The sequence below is a fragment of the Cynocephalus volans genome, chromosome X (assembly GCF_027409185.1).
Source record: "Cynocephalus volans isolate mCynVol1 chromosome X, mCynVol1.pri, whole genome shotgun sequence".
Taxonomy (NCBI): domain Eukaryota; kingdom Metazoa; phylum Chordata; class Mammalia; order Dermoptera; family Cynocephalidae; genus Cynocephalus; species Cynocephalus volans.
Genome location: NC_084478.1, coordinates 90,227,673 through 90,238,116, shown reverse-complemented (window position 1 = coordinate 90,238,116; position 10,444 = coordinate 90,227,673).

Genomic DNA, 10,444 nt, shown 5'->3' with positions numbered 1-10,444 from the left:
AACACCCATCACACACAAAAAACAACAATTTAGGTAAAGAAGGAAAGTACCTCAATGCAATAAATGCCATCTATGAAAAACCCACTGCTAATATCTTGAATGGGGATAAGTTGAAAGCTTTTCCTCTAAGAACTGGAACAAAACAAGGATGCCCATTCTCACCACTCCTGTTTAATATTCTATTGGGAGTTCTAGCCAGAGCAGTTAAGAGAAGTAACAAAGGGCATCCAAACTTGGAAAAGAGATAGTAAAATTGTCTCTATTTGCAGATAACATGATTTTATATATAGAAAAACCTAAAGACTCTACCAAAAAGCTCTTAGAGCTGGTAAAGAAATTCAGTAAAATTTCAGAGTATAAAATCAATATACAAAAGTCAGTAGAATTTCTACACACCAAGAATGAACTAGGATAAAAAAAAGTAAAGGAAATAATCCCATTTTCAAAGGCTACAAATAAAATACAATACCTCAAATAAAATTTAACCAACAAGGTGACAGATCTCTACAGTGAAAAGTACAAGACACTGGTGAAAGAAATTAAAGGGGACACAAGAAAAATGGAAAGACATTCTGTAATCATAGATTGGTAGATTTAATTATGTGAAAATGTCCATACTACCCAAAGTGGTGTACTGATTCAATACAACTCTTATCAAAATACCAATGACCTTCTTCACATAAATAGAAAAAACAATCTTAACTTTCATAAGAAACAACAAAAAGACCTTGAATAGCCACAGTAACCCTGAGAAAAAAGATTAAAGTTGGAGGCATTATACTACTTGACTTCAAAATGTACCACAAAGCTATAGTAACTACACCAGCATGGTACTGGCATATGAACAGACACTTGGACCAACGGAACAAAAATCCACAAACAAACAAAAGTACTCACAGCCAACTGATCTTTCACAAAGGAGCTATAAACATACACTGGAGAAAGGACAGTCTTTACAGCAAATGGTCCTGGGAAAACTTTATATCCATCTGTAGAAGGATGAAACTTGATGTCTATCTCTTACCATATACAAAAATCTACTCTAATTGGATTAAAAACTTAAACTTAAAACCTGAAACTACAAAACTTCTGGAAGAAAACAGAAGAGAAATGCTGAAAGACATAGGATTAGGCAAAGAGTTTATAAATAAGACCTCAAAAGCACAGGTAACAAAAGTAAAATTTTAAAAATGGGATTTTATCAAACTAAAAAGCTTCTGCACAGCATAGGAAACAATCAACAGATCAAAGAGATGACCTACAAAATGGGAGAAAATGTTTGCAAACTACACATCTTAAAAAAGGCTAATATCAAGAATTCACAAAGAACTCAACTCAATAGTAAAAAAAAAAAAAATAATAATAATCCAATTAAAAAATGAGTAAGGGATCTGAATAGACTTATCTCAAAAGAAGAAATACAAATGGCTAACACGTATATGAAAAAATGTTCACCATCACTAATCATCACGAAAAGGTAAATCCAAGGTGGCCAATCAGGCCCAACTGGTGGCCATGGAGTAGCCAGTGCCATTGGCCCCTGAGGTCCCTGATTGATGGCTTGAGCAGTGAGCCCTGGCCCTGCCCACCATCTTTCACACAACCAGTCCCAGTGACCGCGGAAAGGGATCCATAAGCCCCCAAATCAAAAGTCCTTGGGGCTCTGAGGTAGGGGATGAAGGCCTTAGCCCCACCCCACCTATCCCCTTCTTGCCCCCCACGGCAGCATCTTAGAGTGTAATTATTAGGCAAGAGTGGTTCTATGGGGTATATAACTCATCTGCTCATGTCCTTCACCCAGTTTCTGCTTAGATTTTTCTAATTCATTTTTAAGAGTTCTTTTTTCATTAAGGATATTAATCTTTGTGTTAAATGTGTTCCCTATCAATTGACATAAAACTTAGAAAATAAATAAAATAAAATTAATAATAAAAAAATGCAAATCAAAACCACATTGAGATATTATCTCATCCCAGTTAGACAGATCAAAAAGACAGAAAATGACAAATGCTGGCAAGGATTCAGAGAATGGGGGACTCATATACATTGTTGGTGGGATTGTAAATTAGTCCAGCCATCAGGGAAAACAGTATGGAGGTTTCTCAAACAACTACAGATAGAACTACCCTATGACCCAGCACTCCCACTATTGCATATATATCCAAAGGAATGGAAATCATTACATTGAAGGGACACCTGTACTCTCATGTTTACTGCAGCTCTGTTCACAACACCCAAGATGTGGAAATAACCTAAATGTTCTTTGACATATCATTATATAAAGAAAATGTGGTACATATATGCAGTAGAATGATACTCAGTCATAAAAAAGAATGGAATTCTGCCATACACAGCACTATGAATAAGCTTGGAGACAATTATATTAAGTAAGAGAAATAAGCCAGGCACAAAAAGAGAAATACTGCATGTCCTCACTTATATATGGGAGCTAAACAAGCACACAAACAACAAACACAATAATACTTTGAACATTCAGAACTAGAAAACAGAACTGTGGTTGTTAGGGGAGGAATTTGGTTAATGGAAACAAAGAATATGTTTTTTTAATGATGAATATGCCATCTATCCTGATTTGATTATGACATATTGTACACAAATACTGATAGTCAACTGTATACCCCACAAATATGTATGATCAATTATGTTTCAATAAAAAAGCAAAAGAAAAAGAAATAAACAATGATTTACTGCATATTACCAAACAACTAGAAGAGAAAAGATCAAATGTGAACATCACAAAGAAATTATTTTTTGCAATAGTGAATGTCCTAATTACACCAAATAGATTATCACACATAGTATTCATGTATTGAAATATGATTGTATCCCATAAATATGCACAATCAGTATGTTTCAATAAAAATTAAAACAAAAATAAAGCCTGAAGGCATAAACAGAATATCTCCTCAAGCCAGTAGGTAACACTGCAGTTTATCTCTGATGGATGGATAGTACTTTATTAATTCTTTTCATTGCTTCTCTCCTTGTTTTTCACTCTCCCGTTCACATGGAACTGTATTTGGTTTTTCTGCTTTTATTCCAACATCTAAGATATTTTACATAAATTTTATAACCCCTGTGAGTGCCTGATTTTTTATACGTACAATTATGCAATCCTATGGATAACTTTTCATATGCTGCCTGAAATTGTCAATTAGACATTTCTAAATGCTAAACATTTTGTTCCTTTTTGGACACCATCATTGATATAGTTATATAACCCTCTAAGACTGTATTAAGTTGAGATTACCTTTTGGCACAACCCAGATAAGTCTAAAACCATTTGAACATTGTAAACTTTTACATATTTGGAGAGGAATTTCATGTCCCGCAGTGAATTTTTCCATTTCAGGATAAAGGTAGAAAGTTCTTTTAAACATTTCTTATATGACAGTCTGCCTAATCGCATTACTATCCTCACCGCTCTTACCTCAATGCATTCCAATTTGTCTATTCTTTTAAAAATGTGATGCTCTGTTAGGAAGCCAATACTCTGGGTATCATTTGATCTCAGAAAGGATATCAGAAATATCACCTCCTTAATTTCAAGTACTATATTCCTGTTAGTGTCACTAATATCAGATAAACATTTTTTGGCTTTCATATTATAAATTTTTCACTCACACTAAGCTCATTGTCAACTGAAAGTCTTGAGTCTTATTGCACGGGCTCTTGAAAAACCTTACTTATTTTACTCATGGACATTTTCCCCTTTTTCAGCGCAGACATGTTCATTTATTTATTAATATTAAATTTATTCTGTATTTTTCTTCCAGTTAATTTTTTTTTATGCTGTTTATGACAACCACATATTCTGTTTCAAGATGTGTCATTGGGAGTAACGTCAGAAAAATGGCAGAATGATAAGTTCCGAACTGTTGTTCTCTCTCAGAAACATTTTAAAAACCTGGAAATCGTTTGAAATACTTTATCTAAGTTCTCGAAAACAGTCAGTTTTACAACAACCAAGCAAACAGCCCAATAAGGAAAGCTATCTTTAAAATGTTAAGAAAGTTTGTGGTAAATTTATTCATCGTTATCCCACCACCTCCCTAAGTGTGGTAGCTGTCTTTATCATAAAGTGGCAGCAATCCAGTTCCTAGTTACCGCCCTCAAACCAGAAGGAGCTAAGCTGATCTTATTTTCCAATTGGTGAGTAAATCTGTTCTAACCACTCAGGGCAATACCTGAAATACTGATGAAAGGTACACATCTCTGTGTTTCCTATTGTACATCTCAAACTGGAAAAGCAGTGAGCCCTGCTTGTGAAAACTTCAAGGCAAACTCCAGGCAAATAGATGCGTGGGGCAAGACAGTATAGATTAAGACATACAGTAGCCAACCTAAGACATAGAGAACAATCTAGAGAGGAACTCTAGGAAGTTAGGATACTAGTCAGACATGTATACAAATAAATTTAGAAAGCCATGCACATTCTCAGGCAAGATGCATGCTAAGTAAAGTCCCAAGAAGACCTTAAGCTTTTATCTCGTGCAGGACATAAGCTCAGAAAAAAGCCTAGCCAAGTGTGAAGTGTCACAGAAAACAAACAAACAAACAAACAAAAATAAACCTAGGCACTCCTCAGGAAGCAATACCTGGGAGGTATTTATTTCCACTAGACTTTTCCTACAAGAAGAGAAAAATGCGGTCTTTCAGGTTGAAATAAATGATGCAAGATAGTAATTTGAAGCCATATAAAAAATCAAGATATCCTGTAAAGAGAAATACATAGGCAAATATAAAAGTCAGTATTGTTGTAATTCTGGTTTGTAACAACACTTTAAATTTTTGATATGATTAAAAGACAAATGCATAAAAATTATGATAGAGGTATATTATTAAGCACACAGTGTATGAGGATGTAATTTGTGATATCAATAACATAAAGGGGATACAGAGCTCTATAGAAGTTGTGTTTCTGTATTTGACTGAAGTTAAGTTGTATCAATTCAGACTAAATTGTTTTAAATTAAGGATGCTATATGTAATACAAATGGTAATTACAAACAAAATGCCTATGGAATATACACAAAGAAAATTAGAAAGGAGTCAAAACACATCACTACAAAAAATCAATTAACACAAAAGAAGGCAGTCATGGAGAAAATGAGGCCCCAAAATGCTAATAGTCATACAGAAAACAAATATCAAAAATGGCAAAATTTATTCCTTATCTAGAGCTACACTAAATAAAAGTGCATAGAGATATCCAATATAATAATGCAGAAATTTGTAGAAAGAATAAAAAAAAATCCACCTATATACTGACTACTAGTAACTCACTTTAGATCTAAAGGCAAATAGGTTGTAAGTGTGGAAACAGATAATTCATTTAAATAGAGACCTAAAGAGAACTGAGGTATCTATTCTAATATCAGACAAAATCAGTTTTAAGTAAAAGACTATTATAAGAGTAAAAGAAGGACATTATATATTGAAAAGAAGGTCCATTCATAAAGAAGATATAACAATTAAAAACATATATTTGCCAAAACCCAAAACTCCAAAGTATTAAAAAAGCAAAGGCTGACAAAACAGAGAAGTGAAGTAGACAGTTCTACCATAATAGTTGGAGAGCTCATACTCCACTTTTTTCAAGTTTTATTGAGGTATGATTGACAAATAAAGAATTGCCTGTATTTAAGGTATACAATGAGTTGTTTTTACATAAGTATACTTATGTAATCAATCCCATAATCAAGCTAATTAACATCTCCATCAATTCGTGTAACTACCTTGTTTTGCGGTGAGAACACTTAACATCAACTTGCTTGGCAAATTACAAGTATGCAGTACATTTTTATTAAGTGTGGTCACCATGACATATATTAGATCTCTAGAATTTATTCATCTTATAACTTAAAGTTTATACCTATTGACTAACATCTCACCAGTTCTCTCATCCCCTAGCTTCTACCAACCACCTCTCTACTCTCTGTTGCTCTGTTTGTTTTTTTTAGAATCCACAAAGTGGGATCAATGCAGTTTTTGTCTATCTGTGTATGGCTTATTCTATGTAGCACAATATCCTCCAGGTCCATCCATGTTGTCAAAAATGACAGGATTTTCTTCTTTTTTAAGGTTGAATAATATTCTATTGTGTAAGAATAATATTCCAATGTGTGTGTGTATCTCACAATTTTATTATTCCTTCATTCAATAATGGACACTTAGAGTTGTTTTCATATCTTGGTTATTGTGAAAAATGCTGGCATGAACATGGGAATGCATATATCTTTTTGAGATATTGATTGTATTTCCTTTGGATCTATACTAATAAATTGACATTGCACTTTCACTAATGGATAGAGTTCACCAAAAATTAATCATAAACATAAGATATGAACAATACCATAAACCAATTAGAAGTAACAGACATAGAACCACCACCCAACAACAAAGAATACACATTTTCCTTAAGTACACATGAAATACTCTGCAGAATAAACCATTTGTAGATCACAAAAAGTTTTAATAAATTGCAATAAGTGAAATTTTAAAAAGTTTCTTTTAATCACAATGGAATAGAACTATGTTAATAAGAGAGATAAAGTGGGAAATTTGCAAATATGGGGAAATTAAACAACACAGTATAAAACAAACACTGGACCAGTAAAGAATTCACAAGTTAAATTTAAAAATACCAAATATTAACAAAAAAGCAAAATTCCAAAACTTATGAGGTACAGTTAAAACAGTGCTGAGAGATATTATTTTTTTGCTGTAAATTCATTGCAAAAGAAAAAAATGTAAATAAATAACTTTACACCTTGAAGAAACTAGAAAAATGTTGCTTTGCCTCACGCAGATTTGTCACCTCTCTTCCCCTGGGTGATGGAGATGCAAAAGGGATTACTCAGTGCCCATTTCTTCTGAGCAGTGAGAGAACCTGAAGGGGTTAATTTCCCAGAACGCTCAAGAGAGAGGCATTCCTTCCTTTAGGAAATTAACTGAGCTGGGGTTCTTTCCCCACATTTATTCTCCAGACCAGGAAGTTACAGAAAGAGAACAGAAGTGGGATTTAACAATAGAGGCTGGTAACATCAGTGAAACAAGCAAAGTGACATTCCATAATGCAATTTGCAAAAGATTAAGTTGATCTACCAACAAAAGCTTATGTTAGCAAACACTATTTTTCCCTACAGAAATTTCCCCAGTATTTTAAATATCAGTCAAGTAACTTGTCTGTCCTTGAGCCAGCAACTTTGCTGTGTTACAAAGACTTTAGCCTGAGAAAAGTTTCCTGTATTTTTCAAGGTTAACATTTCTATATGTAATGCCAAAAGGTTAGGCTAAACCTGAGACTACAGGGCTTCGGATAATAGGCCCTGTGAAATACATTTGCTTTATAAATGCTAGTGTATTCCACAGAAAAAGAAAAGCAGGCTGAATAGAAATATTTAGGGAAGCAAATAAAAATTGCAGTGGAGATAAATAGAGAAAGAATGGAAAAGAATGCAAATTAAAAAAAAATGAAATGATGCCAATTATAATTTCAGACCACAATGGATTAGAAAAAGAAATCAATAACAACGAAATTTCAGGAAACTACTCAAGGGCATGGAAAATGAACAACAGACTCTGAATGAACTATGGGTCCAAGAAGAAATTAAAAAGGAAACCAAAAAACTTTTGAAACTAATGAAAATTAAGATATATCATACCAAAACCTGTGGGATACTGCATAAGCAGTATTAACAGGGAAGTTTATTGCAATAAATGCTTACATCAAAACATGGAAAGATTATTTTTTATTTATTTTTTATTTTTCACTATGAATATTCATGAGATACAAAGCTGATTGTCACCACTAGTATCCATGATGTGAGGGCCAGATGCATACTTGCAGCATACCCATTACCACAAATTGCATTTCTACCATGTGTCCCCCACCAAATTATCCCCAACCTCCTTTCCCCTCCTCCTTCCCACCCCCACTCCACTTTGTAGTGCAAGGAATGTTTTCTCCCTCTGGAAGAACAATGCACTACTGTGGTCATTCTTTCCCTCCTTTTTTCTCTCCTAGCTCCCACATATGAGTGAGTACATGTGGTATTTTTCCCTCTGTGTTTGTTTACATCACTCAACATAAGTTTCTCCAGGCTTATCCATGTTGTTACAAATAGGAGTATTTTGTTCTTTTATATGGCAGAGTAGTATTCCATGATGTATATGTACCACAGTTTCCTTATTCAATCATCCATCAATGGACATTCAGGTTGGTTCCATGTCTTGGCTATTGTAAACAGAGCTGTGATGAACATGTGAGTGCAGGTATCTCTTCAACATGATGATTTCCATTCCTCTGGGTATCTACCAAGAAGAGGGATTGCTGGATCGTATGAAAGATCTATCTGTAATTGTTTGAGAAACCTCCATACTATTTTCCATAGTGGTTGTACTAATTTACAGTCCCAACAACAGTGTTGGAGTGTTCCCTTCTCTCCACACCCTTGCCAGCATTTGTTATTCACCATCTTTTTGATTATAGCCAGTTTAACTGGGGTGAGGTTGTATCTCAATGTAGTTTTAATTTGCATTTCCCTGATGACTAGTGATGTTGAGCATTTTTTTCATGTACCTGTTGGCCATTTGTATGTCCTCCTTTGAAAAATGTCTATTCAGCTACTTTGCCCATTTTTTTTAATAGGGCTTCTTGTTCCTATTTTTGTACTGTACAATTGCTTGAGTTCTTTGTATACTCTGGATATCAATCTCTTGTCAGATGCATAGTTAGCAAAACTTTCCCCCCATTCTGTAAGTTGCTGTTTCACTCTTTTGATTGTTTCCTTTTCTGTGCAGAAACTTTTTAGTTTGATATAGTCCCATTTGTGTATTTTTTCTTTTGCTGTTTGTGCTTTTGTGCTCATATTCATAAAGCCTGTGCCCAGACCTAGTTTTTGAAGTGCTTCACCTATATTTTCCCTTAGTAGTTCTACAGTTTACAGGTCTTATACTTAAGTCTTTAATCCATTTTGAGTTGATTTTAGTGTATGGTAATAGGTGCATATCTAGTTTCATTCTTCTGCATGTGGATATCCAGTTTTCTCAGCACCACTTATTTAAGAGGCAGTCTTTTCCCCAATGTAGATTTTTGTTGCCCTTGTCCAATAAAAACAGCAGATGGCTATAAGCCTGAGGGGTGATTTTTACCTTCCCAATTTTACTCCACTGGTTTTTATGTCTATTTTTATGCCAATACCATGCTGTTTTGGTTACTACAGATTTGTAATATAGTTTGAAGTCAGGAAGTGCAATGCCTCTGGCTTTAATTTTTTTTCCTCAGGATTGCTTTGACTATTTGGGGTCTTTTGTTGTTCCATGTGAAAGGTAAGATTGTCTTTTCCATTTCTGAGAAGAATTTTATTGCTATTTTGATGGGGATTGCATTGTGTATGCAGATCGCTTTGGGTAGTGTAGACATTTTTGCAATGTTAATTCTTCCTATACAAGAGCATGGAAATTCTTTCCATCTTTTTGTGTCGTCTTTAATATCTTCCAGAAGTGGTTTGTAGTTCTCATTGTAGAGTTCTTTCACTTCCTTGGTTAAATTGATCCCTAGGTATTTTACATTTTTTTTTGTGGCAATTGTAAATGGGCTTACTTTCTTTATTTCTCTTTCCTTTAATTCATTATTTGTGTATAGAAATGCAGCTGATTTGGGGGCATTTATTTTGTATCCTGCAGTGTTACTGAAGTTATTATCCAGCTCTAGGAGTTTTCTGATAGCGTCTTTAGTCTTTTCTGTATTTAGTATCATGTCATCTGCAAATAGAGACAGTTTATCTTCATCTTCTCCAATCTGGGTTCCCTTTATTCCATTCTCTTGCCTGATTTCTCTGGCTAGTAACTCCAGTGTAATGTTAAATGTTGAAGTGGTGAGAGTGGCATCTTTGTCTTGTTCCTGTTCTTACAGGAAAGCCCCTTGATTCTTCCCCATTCAGAATGATAATGGAGATGGGCTTGTCATAAATGACTTTTATTGTGTAGAGATATTTTTCTTCTATAATAATTTGTTGACAGTCTTTACCATGAAGGGTTGTTGAATTTTGTCAAATGATTTTTCAGCATCTATTGAGATAATCATATGTTCTTCATCCTTGAGTTTGGTGATGTGATGTATCACATTTAGTGACTTGTATGCTGAACCATCCTTGCATCCCTGGGTGACTCCCACTTGATCATAATGTGTACATTTTTTAATATGTTGCTGTGTCCTGATTGCTAATATTCTGTTGAGAATTTTCGCATCTAGGTTCATCAAGGATACTGGCCTGTAATTTTCTTTTTATATTGTGTCTTTATCTGGTTTTGGTATCAGAGTTATGTTGGCCTCATAGAATGCATTTGGGAGAGTAGCTACTGTTTCAATTGTTTGGAATAGTTTGGGGAGAATTGGTATTATTTCCTCTTTAAAAGT